Genomic DNA, 18305 nt, shown 5'->3' with positions numbered 1-18305 from the left:
TTTAAATTTGTGTTTATTTAACTGTCTACTATTCCTATCCAGTTAGTATTTCCAAAACAAGAAAATTGTGAGAGCAGAGATAAATATTTGAAAATCACCAGAATTTAAATAATTGTTGGAGCTATGTGAAGACAAAGTGTCTTGTCAGAGTTAGGTCTGTAATGAAAAGTTAAGAAAGAAAGTGCTGAACTCAAAGTCCACAAGATTTTACAAGAATAGAGGCAGAAAATTTGAATATGCATGGCTGGCTAGAGAATTTACAAGAAAATTAGGACAAAGCACTAGAAGAACACTGGGAGATCAGAGTTACAGAGGTAAGAGTGATCAGAGGTCTAAACTGCCCCACGAAATAAAGTCCGTGGAACAATGGACTACACCAATATGAAGTCATAGCGAACTTGTTGACAGAGGCCTCAATGGAAGGCGAGGAATGAGATTATATTGTTTCACGATGTGAATAAATGGCCAGTACAGAGGCAGCCACAATGGTTTCGTGTTTCTATTTCAAGGAATCTCGCTGGGATGGAAAGTTACAGAATAATAGCTATGGCATGTGGGTTTAAGGCAAAGTTGTGTTGTATATTAATATTTCTTTACATTAGTATAGCATAGAGGGATGCATATCACACACAGTATATCTTCACATTACTTTAGCAGTTTTCTAGTATTTCATTTAGCTTTCGGGTTTTTTGTTTGTTTTTCAGCTTGTTTGTTTTCTTTGGAATATTTTGATATGTTGACGTCACTATTTTGGAAAAATAATTCCAATTAAAGCTCAGTTTTCTGTTCTTTGTAGCTAATTTTATGTTTTCTCCCTCTCTCTCACTTACTTTATATATCACTGGTATTACATATGTGTATATATATATATATATATCTTCAAATATTATTTAATAAAAAATTTCCTGGGGCAGCTGAGTGGTTCAGTTGGTTAAGTGTCCAACTTGATTTCATCTCAGGTCATGATCTGTGAGATTGAGCCCCATGTCAAGCTCTGCACTAAGAGCACAGAGCCTGCTTGGGAATCTCTCTCTCTCTCTCTCTCTCTCTCTCTCTCCTGCCCCTCCCCTGCTCATATGTGCACACTCTCACCTCTCTCTCTCTAGGTAAATAAATAAACATTATTTTGTTTCCTAAGTCTGGTAATTAATTATATTTAGTCCCCAAATTAAAATTCCAATAATTTACATATGTAATTTATGTGTATACGTAGACATACTTCACATTTATAATTAATTACATGTTTTGTTTCACACTGAAAATATTTGAGCTAATTCAGGTAGGCAAATACATGTAGTATTCAAATCTATTTAAAATCTGTACAGATAAGCTTGAATAATCAACACAGATACTTAATATAATGGATCTATATGATAAGAACTTGGCCATTTAGTTTTGTACTTATTAGGTTGTCAGAAAGATGCAGACTTATTTTAGACATATAAAATTAACTTTTAAACAATTATTATTTTTTTTAAGATTTTGTTTTTAAGTAATCTCCACACCTAACATGGGGCCTGAACTCACAGCCCTGAGATCAAGTCAATGTTCCACTGACTGAGCCAGTCAGGCCCCATCAATTGCTGTTTTATTGGTAGAAGAACTTATTTCTTCAAACTATTAAATATTATATTTTTATTTGAATAAAGATTTATAAGCTCATAATGGCAAAGTCAAATTCCTACTTCCACTAAAGATTTTACATTATGTATGTCATATTTCTAAACCGTATTTGATAGTCAATAGCAGAATCTTTCAAGAACAAAGAGGTTTTGGTAGCTTATCATTTTAGCAAGGTAGGATTGCATTACAAGGTTTTCAGAGAAACTAATTTTTCAATGTACTCATGAAAATGTTCTAAATGTTGACATTATTCTGAATAATTCATATATTTGGAATGAACAATGTCACTATATAGCCTTTTTTTTATTGAATCACTGATTCAATAAACAAATAAAAGCACTTGCACATTAACAATTCTAACATGAAAGTCCTACACATAATTATTACTACACATTTCAGAAGTCAATGGAATGTAGTTTTTTAGGATTTACCTTTTCTAATGATACAATTTTAATAGAAATAGAAAAGTGAAGGAAAAAATTTTAGACCATTTTAAAACATTTTCAGAATTAATAAAATATCTACTCAATAAAATTAATAAAATCACTTAGAGCCATATAATCAAAATGGAACATGCTTATTTAGTGACTAATATATTGTTCTTCTGTCAGCAGACAAATCTCAGATTACCATTTCTAATACTAAAATATATGCCACCTCATATACAGGGTGGATAAAATGTCCAATGAAAATATAATCTTAGTTTTTTTAGACTATGCAAGTTTCCAAGAATATAATATGAAAGAAGTAATGGCCAAAGTTTGAAAATGGTTAGAGTTATCACTCATTCTTTAAATCGTGTAGGTAGTTTTTTTGAAATGCATAAAAATAATCTTTAACAATATAACAAAAAAGAAATTGATACTTTGTTTAATTTTGAAAATTGACCACACTAAAGGAAAGTAATTCCAGTCACAGTTTTAGAAGGAACAAGCTGCCCACAAGGTTAAAGAATAATGGAAGGGATAATTTCAAAATCAATATCACTTCTTGGTAGGTTGCAAAAATGGCTACAGATTCTTTTTCTTCTTGTATCAATTTCTCTCTCTCTGGGAAACTTGCTTTCCATAATGACTCTGGGTCCAAGCATACGATTTGCTTTGTTTAATGGGATGTTACCAAAAAATAATCTACAGACTTGCTTCATTCATTTTTGAAAAAAATATCCACCAAATAAATCTACTGTCTGAATTATGATAGTGTGTGAATTATTTCTTCAAGTAAAAATTAGGTCCCATGAGAAAAAAGTTGCCTGGTTCAGCCTACAACTCAGTCACATGTATGTTTTCTTTAATGTGTTACATGTCATATGTGGTAGATGCCTTTATGTGTACCTCCCATGTCATAATAGAGTATTTTAAAACATTGGGTATGCAAGGGTCAAGATTTAATAACTTTAATGATTTTTACTGCCTCTTCAAGGTCAAGGTCCAATTGGTGTTTAGTTTTCTTCCTGTGAGTGTGTGGTGAATAATACTTAGTGCAGTTTGGTGGCCCTTTCTTGCTTTGTGTTAATGTGCCAGCAATTTTACTCACTACTGATTTTGCATCACCAGTGCAACTATGAACACAGTGAAAGAGGGAGGATGAGGAAAAAGAAGGGGAGGGGGGATAAAGGAAGGGGGGTAAAGATGGGGAGGTGGGAGGAAAAGTAGAATTCTTAATGTCTTTATGAAAATAGATTTGATTTCAGGACCCTTTGAAAGGTTTTAAGAGTATCCCAGATGTCCAAGCATCGCTTTTAAGAGCCGCTAGATTCAAGAGTCACTGCCAAGAAACTGTAGCGAAAAAGGGTCTTGGGGACATTCTGAGGAGCAGACCTGGAATCTAGTTGAGGAAAAAGTCATGCCTCCAGACCAAGAAAGCCTAGCACTACTGATCTGAGGAATTTTAGAATAGCTATGTCCTGATGACGTCTCTGTTTCTCACCACCTTGTCACTTTTCCAGTGTGGGATAGATCTATTGATTTGGTGTCACTTTGGTGGTACTCAAAAAAGTTGACAGTATTATGCTTGTTCAGGGTCCCTGAAAAGTTTGTAGCCAAGAGACCAGATTGCGTTCTATAAAAATGATCACAAGTTCTTTCTCTCCCTTGTATCCACATCCTTTTGTCATGTATCAATGAACAGGTCTTACTTTGACTTTGGACTTGAACCTATACCATGCTTTATCCAAAGGGATCACAGTCAACAGGATGTACACAGTGGATTCAGGGTGAGGGTTGTCTTCTTTCTTGCCTCTTTTAAGAACATTGTGAATGACTTAAGGTGAAAAGGCTCAGGCTAACATGCTGGAGAATGAAAGATATATGACCTAGTTACCCTTGCTGCTCCAGCTGAAAGCCAGCCAACCCCAACTGAGTGGCAACTGACAACAGAAACATGAGAAGAACAGCTACCCATCCGAGTCCAGTGAAATTGCCAACCTGCAGAATCAGGAAGTAAGTAAATGATTGAGGTTTTCAGCCACTAAATTATGTCGTGATTTGTAACTTAACAAAAACTGATATATACTTTATGTTCTATCTTTATGGAGTGTTCAGTGTTCTCTTATATGATTCCATTTCTCCTTGTTCAAAATATTCCCTCTTTTGGAATTATCCTAGCCTTGCTTCTTACCTTCGTCTTACTCATTGAATTCCCTACCTTGTTTTGTCTCTGTTCTTTGTACCCTACTTAAAAGAAAGCCTATATTAGTTGATTTGATTTTAACCATAACATAAGCATAATAATAAGAGAAAAAATAAATGGTTTAAACTACTAAGAGATATAAGAAACAAGTAACTATCCAAACTCATTTTAAATATAAAATATGAAATATGCAGGAAAAATAAATATAAAACCTAGAAAATTAAAAATAACAATTTTTTCATATATTAGGTGTCATTGATATGAAGAATTGAGTAATGTCTGTAAAGTGCTTTTTCACATAATAATAGTGCCTGCACAGTTTTGGACATTAGCATATCTATATCTACTTATTTCTTTTTAAAGGAATTCATAGTATTTTAAGTGTCTCATAATTTGTATTTAATAATAATAGCTAGACTATTTCTAAGTTTGTTACAGCTATGGTTTTGTGGGTGTGGTAACCGAGGTATTTTTTTGGTTTGGTGTGTGTATGTGTGTGTATGTGTGTATGTGGTTTTGTATTGCCTTTCAAAATAGTGTGTCAATAAATGTCCTTATAAATACATCTTGTGTAATTTGTGAGACTACATTTTTTTAAGTTTTAAAAATTTATTTCTGAGATAGAGAGAGAGACAGCATGAGCAGGGGAGGGAAGAGAGAGGGAGACATAGAATCCAAAACAGGCTCCAGGCTCTGAGCTAGCTGCCAGCACAGAGCCCCACGCAGGGCCCAAACCATGAGATCATGACCTGAGCCGAAGTTGGACGCTTAACTGAATAAGCCACACAGGTGTCCCTACATTTCTGGAATAAATAAGTTTCTGGTTTTGATTTATATTTCCCTGATGATGAGTGATGTTGAGCATCTTTTCATGTATCTGTTTGCCATCTGGATGTCTTCTTAGGAAAAATGTCTATTCATGTCTTCTGCCCATTTGTTCACTGGATCATTTGTTATTTGGGTGTTGAGTCTGTACATTCTTTATAGATTTTGGATACTAACCCTTTATCCAAAATGTCATTAAAAAAATAGAGAAAATGGGAAATTTAAGCAAAACCACAGCACAGAGCTTGAATGTTTTGCCTGATGCTACTAGCTCCTAAGAAGATCCATCCCAATATTTCATAGAACGAAACTTTTCTGTTCTCTCCCTTCATTCTTCCTCCCACACCTCAACTTCTTCCTTTCTCTAGCCTCTTGGTCTCCCCCACTGACTACTTCTTCCACTTCTCTTATCCCCTTATCCCTCTCCTTTCTCCACTATACTTCTTTCCTTCCTCATTTTCTCCCTTGTAGAAATGGGTATCTGGATAGGCAGGTGGGTATTTGGTGTCATTTATTCATAGAAAAATTATATTCTTCAGAGAATAAATGGACTACTCTCTAAACTAGATCTCCTAGTCATAAAATTAAAACCATTTAACACAGAGCTTGTGTTCTATTTGCTTTTTTTCATTGTCTCTTTTATATTCCTATAATAAGTGCTTACAAGATCTGTATTAGGTAATCTTCATTTGCTAAATTGCATTTCAAGAACATCAAGAAACTATTCTTTTATATGAAGTTTTCCAATTGTTGTAGAGCAAGAAAACCAGTATTCTTGTGTGTAAAGATGTAATGTAATACTTTATAAGATTGTGATATACTAGGTGCACCTGGGTGGCTCAGTTGGTTAAGCGTCCACTTCAGCTCAGGTTCTCATAGTTCATGGGTTCGAGCCCTAGGTCAGGCTCTGTGCTGACAGCCAGCTCAGAGCCTGGAGCCTGCTTCAGATTCTGTGTCTCCCTCTCTCTCTGACCCTCCCCTGCTCATTCTCTCTCTCTCTCTCTCTCAGAAATAAATAAAACATTAAAAAATAATAAAAAATGACTATGATATACTATACATTACAGTATGTATGAACATAAAATCAAATATATAGCATACATAGAACATAATGGCCTGCAGACATAATGTATTTGTAGCATTCAAGCTTACATTTAACTATGAGAAACAGACACCCCAAAGTGACCATTAACAAAACTCATCTCTTATGTAAACATATAGATAGATACAGGTTAGCTAAGGAAGGTGTAGCAACTTTGCTCAAAAAAAGTCCTCACAAATGAATATATCTTCTAGTTTATGGTCTTTCGTCTCTAGGGTGTAATCCTTGCCTTCATGGCCCAAGATAGCAATCAATGTCAACCCTTTAGAGTTATATTGGATGATGCAGGAAGGAGGAAGGAAAAGAAGAAGAGTCACAAAGGATGCATCGTGTCTATTTTAACAAAGTCTCCAAAGCTGTTCACCCAATATTCCTACTTTCCTTCCAGCAGCTAAAACTAGTCACATGGCCATAACTGTCTTCACACAAAAAAACTGGAAATACAGTCACTGAGAAACTAAATGCAAAACTAAAATTTAAGGTTGTATTACTGTAAGGAAGAGTGTTGGCAGATACCATCAGGGCTATTGATAGGTATTAATATAGCATTTAATAAATAATGCCAATTATTATTTATTTCACAGACTGAGAATGAGCTTTGAGTAACATTATAAGATTACAGAGCAAGTTCTACATATTAAAACTTCCTTCTAGTCCAATTCTGGAAGAAGATATTATACAACATTCTATAAGTATCTGTACATAAAATGTATTTTTATTTGTAGTGGAAATTTATTTGATTTCAGTAAGAGTTTATACTTTCTTTCATGTAATACTGTGTGTACATACATATATTTTTAATTAAATTATTTGGACACTTACCATGTGCTCAGCCCTGAATCACGAATGCTACAAGCCTTATAACATGAGCAGATGAAGAAATGAAGGTAAAGAACAGTGGAAAGCTTAGAACTCCAACGCAGGAGGGTGACCAGCTGAGTGATCAAAGTCTGTCTTGATTTTAAAGCACTATTTTTCTGTCCTCTAGCAAATCCACTTATCAGACTTAAGGAAATCCCTTAGTAAGATGAAAGAATAACCTTCCTTTAGGAATATGTTGGAAATCCCAAATATGTCAAAGCAAACCCACATGTTCAAGATTTCAGAATGTTCTCTTGAACTTTACACCGTTTTGTCAAAGTACGTCTTGACTAAAATCCAAGAACAGACCAACCTATTATCAATCCTGATATAAAATATCTTTATTATATTTCTGAAGTGACTAATTTGCCTCATTTGGCCACAAATTTTCTTTCTGTGAATCAATATCCTACCTTTTTCTAACTGCTTTGAACTCACCTTCCAAGGAAAACTTTCTTTAAAAAAATAAGAAAATCTTAGATATAAGCAGTTGTGCATACCTTTCTATAATGCTTAGTGTTTTCTTATTTTTCTTCTCTGCTGCTCCTGTCAGTACCATTCTATTATTTATTTTCATTGTAGTGTTGTGTGCAACTCGCATTGTAGTCTGACTCAGTCAACACTCCAGACACTAAACATGAGCTTATTAATCAGTGTAACAAAAACACCTTCTGTAGAGATTACCCTCTTTTTTGTTTGTTTTTAATATTCATTTATTTTTCTGAGAGAGAGAGAGAGAGATACAGACAGAACTCAAGTGGGGGAGAAACAGAGAGAATCCAAAGCAGGCTCCAGGCTCTGAGCTGTCAGTACAGAGCCTGATGTGGGGCTTGAACCCACTAATGGTGAGATCATGACCTTAGCCAAAGTCAGATGCCCAAATGACTGAGCCACCCAGGCCCCCGCCCCCATTTCTTTCTTTCTTTGTTTTGTTCTTAAAGAGATTACTTTTTTTTTTAAGTAAAGATACTCTCTGCTAAGTTATTCAGATTGAGATCTACTTAATTTTGTGGGCTTTGCAACATCTATAAGAACTTGTTATGATAAATTTGCAAGTTACTAGGTTGTATCTGTGACATTGAAAGTCAATGTATAATTAATTGGCCTGTTCAAAGTCACAGCATCTTTGAATGAGAGATGATGAGTATCCAATTAATACTTATGGCCAAATAATGAGATATTAAAGACTCAGAGACACTAATAAGAACTCAATGCAAAGATACTTCCAGAATTATCCCAGAGTAATGTACTGGTTACAGTACTTAGCATTTATCATCATCAAGACTGGCTATTTTACATTGGTCTTTTACATAACCTCAAAATCTTTTGACACTTAAGAAAATAGTTTAAATACTTGCAATCCTAGTGGGGAAGTGATTTTCTGCTAAATTAATTTGTTAGAAGAAATCTCCCACTGACTTCCAGTGTACTCTTTGCATGCTCCAGAAACTCCAGCTTGTTGAGGTGTTCAGATTAACAGGGTTCCCAGTAATAACAGTGAACACTCAAACCTCATGAAGATCTCTTGAGTTCATGACTTATAGCAGAGAGATGAAATATTTTTCAGTGATACATCTCTCTGGTAAGGAAAAGCAGGATACTGATGGCTACCTTGTGCAAATTAAAGAAAACAAAAGAAATGTATCATTACCCATAAATATCAGGGTTTTGGAAAATTCTTTTAGAAAATGACTAAGAATTCACATCCATTTGAGTAGACTGAGATAAAAAAAAAATCATGGGGAGATTTTAAAAGTCCAGTTTTACTTAACAAGCATTTTTCCGTCTCAATATTTTCTGACTGAAGCAGTTATTGAAAATCAACTCTAAGACTACAGCTGTCTCTCCTCCTATCTTTTATTGCATATGTTAACTCTGAATAGGTACACTAAGACAAAATGTTACCAAGCAATTGAGAATCTATACCTAGAATAAGTGGCTACCACACAGTATAAATAATGGCAAATGGAATTGTTTACCACTGTAGATAACGGAGCAGCCAACAATGATTTGCTTTTGTGCTTATTGCCTACCAAGAAGCCAAATTTAGGGACTGGTTTTTTTTTGTTTTGTTTTGTTGTTTTGTTGTTTTTGTTTTTGTTTTTCTTGGCAAGTAGCTCACTTCCAAGCTCCTGAACGCTAAGCATTCTTTAGAGGCTTTTTCGGAGTATGTTGATTTTAAGCAGAAGGGAGTGAAAACTAAACATTTGCCTGGCATATGACAACATGACCTATTTACATTAAAAAATAAGAACATATGATACTAAGGAAGACTCCTATGCTTCTATGCCCTCAAAATCATAGTTAATACAGTTTCCATATCTTTGCCTTTTTCAGAATGTCGTATTACTAGAATCAGACAGGAGTGTGAAGCCTTTTCAGGCTGGCCTCTTTCGCTTGGTAATATGTGTCTAAATTTCTTCCATGTCTTCATGGCTTGATAGCTCATTTAGTTTTAGCCCTAATATCCCACTATCTGAAAGTACCACAGTTTATCTATCCATTCACCTACTTATGGACATTTTGGCTGCTTTCTTATTTTGGAAATTATCAAAAATGCTGCCCTAAACACCTGTGTAAAGGTTTTTGTGTATATAAAAGTTTTCAACACTTTGGGACAAATATCAAGGAATATGATTGCTGGATCATATGATAAGTCTGTTTACTTTTGTGAGAAATCACTGTCTTTTAAGTGACTATGCTGTTTTGCATTCTCAGAAGCACTGAATGAGATTTCCTGCTGTTCCATACCTACCAGAATTTGGTATTGTCAGTGTTCCAAACTTAGCCATTCTAATAGGCATGTGGTGGTATGTTATTGCTGTTTTGATTGACTGCATTTTCAAAAACATTTGGAAAGATAAAATATACTTAACAAATAATTCATATTTTAAGTTTTCTAATACTGAGAAAATATTTTATTGTCTTTGATATTCCTTATATTGGTCCCTATTCCTATGCTTAAATGTCTTCTCTGATTCTTTTCTTTTTATACTCTCCTTGATTAATTTTGATTTGAATTGAGGCCTGGACCTTAAGTAAACCTACATTTTCATCTTTTTTTTCAATAATTTTTTTCTTCACAATCACAAATTCAAATGTCATTCATTACCGTTCTGCTATATGTCTGTGGAATCACTCATTAATTCAACACACATTTATTCAATGCCCAGTTAGTACCTGTTACAACTGTTGTACTGGAAATAGTAAAGCTCATATGAATGTATTCTTTGCTTAAGGAAATTGCAATCTGATGGATTCAACAGAGACGTAAATGAAAAATCACAATATAATAGGGTAAGTAGTATGACTGTAAAATTTTAAAATAGAAATAATAACTAACATTTACTGATCCCCTACCATGTCACAAAAATCTGTAGAGTATTAATAAATATATCTTAAGCTTCACAACAAAGCTATAAAATAAGCTTAATTTACTTAAGACAATTAAGTACTTTCCCAAGGAAACTCAAAACATAGTACAGGTCAGGAATTCAAATGCAGACAGCCTGGTCACAATGCAGGTATCCTTCAACTAACTGGGTGCACACATTTTACCTTCTGGAAGCAAGTTTTGAAATTTAAATGGATACTGAGTTTTGGCATGAGTGTGAAAACTCTGAATTCACAATCACAACCTTTGAAACCTAAAAAAGAAGTTTATTTATTTATTTTTAAATATCTGTTTATTTTGAGAAAGGTAGAGAGCAGAGAGCACAAGCAATAGAACAGGCACAGAGAGTGAGAATCCTGAGCAGGCTCCCGGCTGTCATCATGAAGCCTGACATGGGGCTCAGTCTAATGAACTGTGACATCATGACCTGAGCTGAAATGAAGAGTCAGATGCTTAACCGACTGAGCCACCAGATACCCCTAAAATGACATGTAAACAATATTCTGGAAGCTGTATATATTGTAAAGGAATCTATTTCCCCTACTAGACTATGCATTCTGTATATATTACAGTATATTTATATACTGTAAAGGATATACTTATATTATACTATATCCTTTACAGTAAGAATGCACTAAATGCCTCTCAAAGAACCACAGAAACCAAAGGTGGATCAGAAATGACTCCACTTCTATGTATAAGGCTATTCAGAATATACAAATCTTTAAGATTTGTTGAAATATGGACATAGTAGATAGAATCTGGGGAAATGATGGTGAGAAGAAAGAAAAGGCAAAGTCAAATCACGTGAGGGAAATTAATTTTTCCCTCAAGTCATTATAGCCTGAGTCTCTTAAAGTTCGATGTTTACCAGAAATTTCTCTGCATACATTTTCTTTACATATGTAGACATCCTATCAACATCTTAAAATATATACCTAATATGAATTTCCTCCTCCATTTTAATTTCCTTTCTAGACCTAAATTGACCCCATTTTCCATTGACTTTCTAGATATTTCCATTTGGGTATGTTACAGGAGCATTAAATAAAATGTATTCAAAATAGACCTCATCATCTTACTCCCTAAATGGTCTTTTACCTCTACTCTTCTCAGTTAAATAGGATAATCATCAACACAATCTATCATAATGCCTACTCATAGTCCTTGCATCTTCTCATTATATTAGCTATACAATTATCATGGATTGTACATCATGTCACTTAACATAAGATTTATTATCTAAGCTTATTCACGTTACTAATTCCATTGCCCACCTTAAGATTACATATTTCATGAATGTAAATACCACTGGGGCTTTGGAAATTGTATTTGGAGAACTCCCTGATGGAAATTATGTTACTAAAAGTCCCCACTGGAGAAAGTAGAAGGAGAAAGAGAAAGAAGAAAAGGGAAAGGAAAGGAAGAAAGAAAGAGGCTGTAGGAAGAAGCACAGAGGGGTGGGGGATGAGAATAAGGAAGGGGGGAAAAAAAGAAAAGAGAAGAAAAAGAAAGGTTTACTATGACTGCAAAAGTTTAGGGGAAATATTCTTAGTTAGACTGTTCTCCAAGATTTGTAACACCCAAGATTCCAATATACACAGTGCCAATAAGTTTTACCTTAAATATAACCAAGGTTCCAATAATTCTTAGCACATAGAAATTTATCTTTATCAAAACTAGCTTTTCCAAATATGTTGGAACATAAAGATCATCTTTTTTTTTTTTTTTTTTTTGTCATAAAGATTACTTAATGGAACCTGTGTTTGGGATTGGCGATAGCTCAACCTCTAAATTATTTGTTTATTACCCCATAATTTTTAAGGGTAGTGAAATCCCTTTGAATGTCTAATAAGTAGCAGAGTGCATGGCAAATTATGTGTACCTGCCTTCACACAGAAATGTCTTAACAGTTATTTTAAATAACTAAATTTAAAAATCACCTCCTCCTGAAATGTTTTCCAGATCCATCAGACCTAGTCAGGCCTCATTATTCTTTTATTAGACTTTGTACTTTCATTCTAGAGTCTCTTTCATAATTTTAACTCAACAATTAGTTATAGTATTATTAGTATCCTGTTTCCCTAGAAATACTGATTCTGACAGAAATGACCATTGTATCTCCAGCACTTAGCACACTTCACAGGACTTAGCAGATGCCCAATAAAAAAAAAAAAAACTATTACTGACTGAATAGAGACATTGAAGCTCTGAGAGTTGATATGACTGTCTTCAAAAGAACTAGCTAGATAAGTAATAAGTTTAAGCAAGAGTCCAGCTCTAAAACACAGCTCACAATTCTTTAGTCTAGACTTACATTTTTCAATACAGTAACCACAAGGCACTTCTGACTATCTGAACCTGAATTTAAATTAAATTAAATATAATTAAAATGTTGGGACCTTATACACACTAGCCACATTTCAAAAGCTCAGTGTCCTATGTAGCCAATGACTAGCATACTGGAGTGTGCAGAATTTTTCCATCTTTACAGAAAATTCTACCAGACAGCACTTCTCATGCTAGATTTTATCAAAAAGAGTGTGATACAACCCTAGTAAATTACTTCTCTCTTGGAATTGATTTATTAATTACATCTACCATATCTTTGTATCTAGCTAGGAATTCTTTATTCTCAAAAGAGTTGTTATTTTTAAAATTGACAAAAAGTTCAAAAACAATATCTGAGAAGTAAATTTAAATCCAGTAGTCTTACTATTTGCTTAAAAATAGTACAAATATGGTAACAAAAAAAAGACAACCTCTGATTTATCTATGCTGATGACAGACAGTAAGAAATTATGTTCGTTTTGATAGGAGAGATTTAATTAAGACAAATAATTTGACACTGCTTATGTCTACAAAGCACAATGTAAATTGAGGATCAGGCTAATTTGATGACCATAGATAAGCCAATAAAAGAAAGGATGAAAAAACTATTACCTCCAATATTAATTTGGGATATAGAAGTTGACTCTATTACCTGGCTAATGCAATTATTAATTTGTAGAGTTAAAGCCAACGATGTTTGGACAGTGGCAATGTATATTATTCCAAAATAAAAACTGATTTCTTACTTTGGCAAAAGTCATAAATAATAGGAAATATTTCTCTTTGCATTTAAGAAATACCTGAAAATTCATTGTTTCAAGAAAGTGTTTATCAAATTCAAAGTCATTAAATAACATTTAAAAAGTTGTTGTAATGTTGAAATGTGATGTGGAAATGGGCCAAAATCAGTTTGGTATATTTAGTGAATGATTCAGAGTGAACAAAAAAGCAAAGAACAAACAATTTTATCAATTTATATGTTACCAAATTGAGAGGTTCTTTGACATTTCAAAACTGAAAGCTATCAACCTCAATGGAGGCAAAATAGACATTTGTCTTTCAAAATACAAAGACCTCATTCCAACAAATCTCAAAGATACCCTAGTCCAGATCCTATTTAGAGTGCCATGTTCTTGAAAATTTGCCTTGGCATCTCCTTTCAGAAAACAACCACACAGAAAATCTGAGGTAGTTATCAACTGCACACATCAAATAAGCATGAGGAAAAGTAGGCAGTCTCCAAAATAAAAAAGGTGGTGAACAGAATGTTAAAGACCTCATGAAAAAGTCTAACATTTTCTGAAAGACTCTGATGGGTTCTTACATGTGACCTGAATCAAGCAGTATCATCTGGATGCTTCTAGAGAGCTTAGATTCTCTTTACTAATGAATATGTGCCAATGTCCATGTGATGAAGGAGTTCTATGAAGACAACTAATTTCTTGTATTCTTTTCCTATATAAATTTGCACTTATAACTTTAACCATTGAGACAAGAGAAAAATAATAGTATCGCTGATCACATCATCATAGTATTAATGAGAATCAACTCTGCTCAGTAGTTAAAACCCAGGAGAAGGAACAAAATGTGCCATGCCAAAATCCATCACTTTGGCCTTTGGATTTTTTTTGAGCTGAAGGCAATGAAGATCCAGCAGACTCAGGACAAAATTTTTACCTCCCCTTTAATTGCCTATAAGGATTTAGATAGGGAGTCTGTACCAGGAAGACAGCTATTAACAGAGATAACTTTTTTCCTATAGGAAGGACTTATCTGCATGGCATGGTATACCTTTGTTTACCAAGCACTTCTGCTTCTCATCTTCACTTGAACTGTCTCCCTGTCCTTTGAAGTCCCAGACCCTTGCTTTCTGCTTCTTAGCTCAAGACTGTGCCTAAACCCCAAATGCCTGATAGCCTTTGAGTTTTCATTATTTTTGTGGGCCCTCCATATGTACATAATTAAATTTGTCCTCTCCTATTAATCTGTCTTATGTCAATTTAATTATTACACCAGCAAGTAAATGTAGAATGGAAAAAGGGAAAAGATTTTTGCCCTTAGACCCATATCAGAGAGAAGAGGAATTTGTGCCTAATATTTACCATCATGGACATAAAACTGTGTTCTTAAAAATAGACTAGTATAATGGAAAGTAACAGAGGACATGTGTAGAGTGGTGTGCCATAGAAATATACATAACATGGGACAGAAAGCAAATTTTAAAAGTTTGTGCATGGGATTCTTCCAGGCTGTACAAATAAATAAAAAGCTCTATAAAGAGGTGAGAATTATGGGGCGCCTGGGGGGCTCAGTCAGTTAAGTGTCTGACTTCAGCTCTGGTCATGATCTCATGGTTCGTGAGTTTGAGCCCAATGTCAGGCTCTGTGCTGACAGCTCAGAGCCTGGAGCCTGCTTTGGATTCTACATCTCCCTCTCTCTCTGTCCTTCACCTGCTCGTTCTCTCTCTCTCTCTCTCTCTTTCAAAAATAAATAGGCATTAAAAAAAAGAAGTGGGAACTGAATTGTACTTTGAACTATAATAAATGTGAAACCTAAAGTACGAATCAACACGCAGGAAGATGTATGTCTGATCCAGATTTACTGACTGATAATGCAAGAAACGAGAACAGGTATTCACCACAATTGATTATGATAGCGACAACCCATTAAAAAAGGGAAATCATTATCCTTTTGAACCTCCTCTATCACTCAAGTCAGTTCTAATCTCTACAGTTGTATTAGTTCCCCATTGCTGCTGTAACAAATTACCATGAACAGGGTTTTTAAAACAACATAAAGATATTAGCTTACAATTCTAGAGGTCAAAATTCCAAAATCAGTTTCTCTGGACTAAAATCAATGTATCAGCAGAAATGTGTTCCTTCTGGATTCTCGAGAGGCAAACTACTTAGCTCCTTTAGTAGGACTGCCCTTTTTCCTAGGTTTGTGACCCCGTATCATCCTAACCTCTGTTTCCATCTTCACATCACCTTCTCTGACTCTGACATTCTGCCTCCGTTTTACAAGGACCTTTGTGATTACATCCTGGATAACCCAGGATAACCTTCCTAGCTCAAGATCCTTAAGTTAATCACATCAGCAAAGTGCCTTCTCCCAAGTAAGGTAAAATATACCTTATTTTATAACACGATTATATATGGTGGATCTAGATTCATTCTGTGAATGATTTGAGAGTATCTGCTATTTGCTCTAAAGTATATGTGTAAAGTATATTTGTGAATATATATACATATTTAATTACTCTGCTTTTGTTTTTTATGATTGAAAAAACAATCCCCTTGTAGGATAGCAACTCCTTTGCTGGAGGGGCAGTTCTAAAGCGAAGATGCTGATTTATTTATCTGAAAGTATTTTCTAGAGGTAAATCATATAACCTTTCATTGATGGTATTGTTTTGTTGTTGTTGTTGTTGTTGTTTGTTTGTTTGGTATGAGCCAAATGTACAATTGCTAGAATTAAAGGAATATAGCAATAACCTGAATGTCATGAGCTTGAAAATCTACAGAATGCTTGAAATACTTTTTTAATTGTAAAATCCACTGTTTTAATTGTGGATTTTTACTTCATAATCTAAAACTAAGTCAATAGCCTCATTTTGTAAAATATTGCCTTCTAATCATTCCAACTGAACAATCATTGAATTAACATTATTTTGTGTGTGTGTGGTTGCTGTTTGCCTTTTACTGTCCTCCATTTATTACAAGCACACACATAATAGTAAAATCATAATATAGGTATATATTATATGTTTCATTATTTTTGTTCTAATGAAACTCAGAAATATGAGGAAAGGGGATTTTAAAGAAATATAAATAACCTGATCCCCCATTTCATATCCTTGTCCAGTAGAAGGCTATTTTATTTTTATAACTGTTCAAGTATTGACATACAAAATGAAGCAAGATGCTCCGAGAAATTCTGCCTACACTGTGGATTGTGAAGATTATGTGCATGTAGTAGAATTTAATCCCTCAGAGTAGGGACTCAGGAAACCTTAACTGCATATGGTGGCAGTAAATATGTGGGCATTGACACATGCATAGTTCAGGAGGAAGAAACAGACATTGAAGGAATTCGGTATAAAACACTATGAACATTTCAGCATGGTGTCAGGGTCAATGACATAGCTTGGAGCCCAGAAACTAGACTTGATTCATTGCTTCCAGTAATCAAATTTTGTACTTCAGCTGCTGATATGAAAATAAGGTTATTGACTTTAGATCTTCAAGATAAAAATGAATGCAAGGTTTTAGAGGGCCATTCCGATTTCATTAATGGTTTGGTGTTTGAGCCCAAAGAGAGCCAAGAAATTTCAAGTGTGAGTGATGATCGTACCTCAGGATTTGGAACTTGGAAGAAATGCAGACAGCTCATTTTCTTCTTCATTTCCTTGGAATGAGTTTGTGCTGGCATCCTGAGGAACTTTTAAGCTGATGGTTGCAGAGAAGAATGGGACAATCCGGTTTTATGATCTTTTGGCTCAACAGGCTATTTTCTCTCTTGAATCAGAACAGATGCCATTAATATCAGCCCACTCGTGCTTCAAAAACATCCTCAAAGTTGGAGCAGTTGCAGGAAATGATTGGTTAATTGGAGATATTACTGGAACCAGTTATCCTCAAGATAAGAGACCTGTCCACATGGATCAAGCCTGCTTATTGGGATGGTCTGTGGTTAATAAGAACTTGTTTGCAACCACCGGTTATCCTGGCAAAATGGCAAGTCTGTTTCAAACTCATCATTTAAGACACCCTCAACTCTCCTCGGTGGTTCTGTAGTTCTCGGATCTGGCCTTTCCTGGCATAGAACTCTCCCACTGTGTGCAACTGGAAGAGACCATAAGTTGTTTTGGATAGTGTACCTTACTCCATACATTTTGTATTTTTAATACATATTTTGGAGAACTTCCTATTTTTATGTCAAATATACTGTAAGCTCTAGAAATGTCCCCGTTGTTGCTTTTGTTAAATAAAATGTTGATGGTTTGAAAAAAAAGAAATATAAACAAAAGAATATCTACATATTAATATCAAGATATGGATATTTATCATTGCTTCAATAAAAACCAGTTGTCTTAAAAATCTGTTTCCAAAAATATTTTAATTCACTATTTGATACTTCTAGAATATAGTCAGCAGGTTAGTTTAAGTAATGATGTCTATCCTTTGATTTAAGATTGTAAGAAAATCAGTTTATCTCCCATTGAGAAAGAATTCACAGCTACTATGATAAAAGATGATTTGTTATAGCTGTGGTTAAACTCAGGATCCCATTGTAAAAAATAATACTAAAAACTGAAACATTTTATATAATCAAGAAGATTGTGAAAAAATTATTATGCATAAAAATTACATTCCAAAATTAGTCTTTTTAATTTTTGATAATTTATTCAAAGTTAAGACCATTAGTTAATAGTTGGCACTCAAATCCTGGCTTGTTGAAAAAAAATGTGATCCAAATATACCTTCAAAAGTCAGTGACTTCCTGCCTTTTTNAGAGTCAGGACAATTTTCTTCT

General features: G+C 34.3%; 1 protein-coding gene and 1 pseudogene across 4 annotated transcripts in view; one reads left to right on the top strand and one right to left on the bottom strand.

The window, feature by feature from the left end:
• The window catches only part of CDH12 (cadherin 12), a 684089-nt gene that overhangs the window by 590683 nt on the left and 75101 nt on the right, over window positions 1-18305 (bottom strand). The gene's annotated exons all lie outside the window — the stretch shown is intronic.
• Window positions 16682-17676, top strand: LOC144228839 (nucleoporin Nup37 pseudogene; annotated as a pseudogene).

The sequence above is a fragment of the Crocuta crocuta genome, unplaced genomic scaffold (genome assembly GCF_008692635.1).
Source record: "Crocuta crocuta isolate KB4526 unplaced genomic scaffold, BGI_CrCroc_1.0 scaffold173, whole genome shotgun sequence".
NCBI lineage: Eukaryota > Metazoa > Chordata > Mammalia > Carnivora > Hyaenidae > Crocuta > Crocuta crocuta.
Note: the sequence above shows the minus strand (reverse complement) of the source record. Positions and strands in the feature narration are given on the sequence as shown.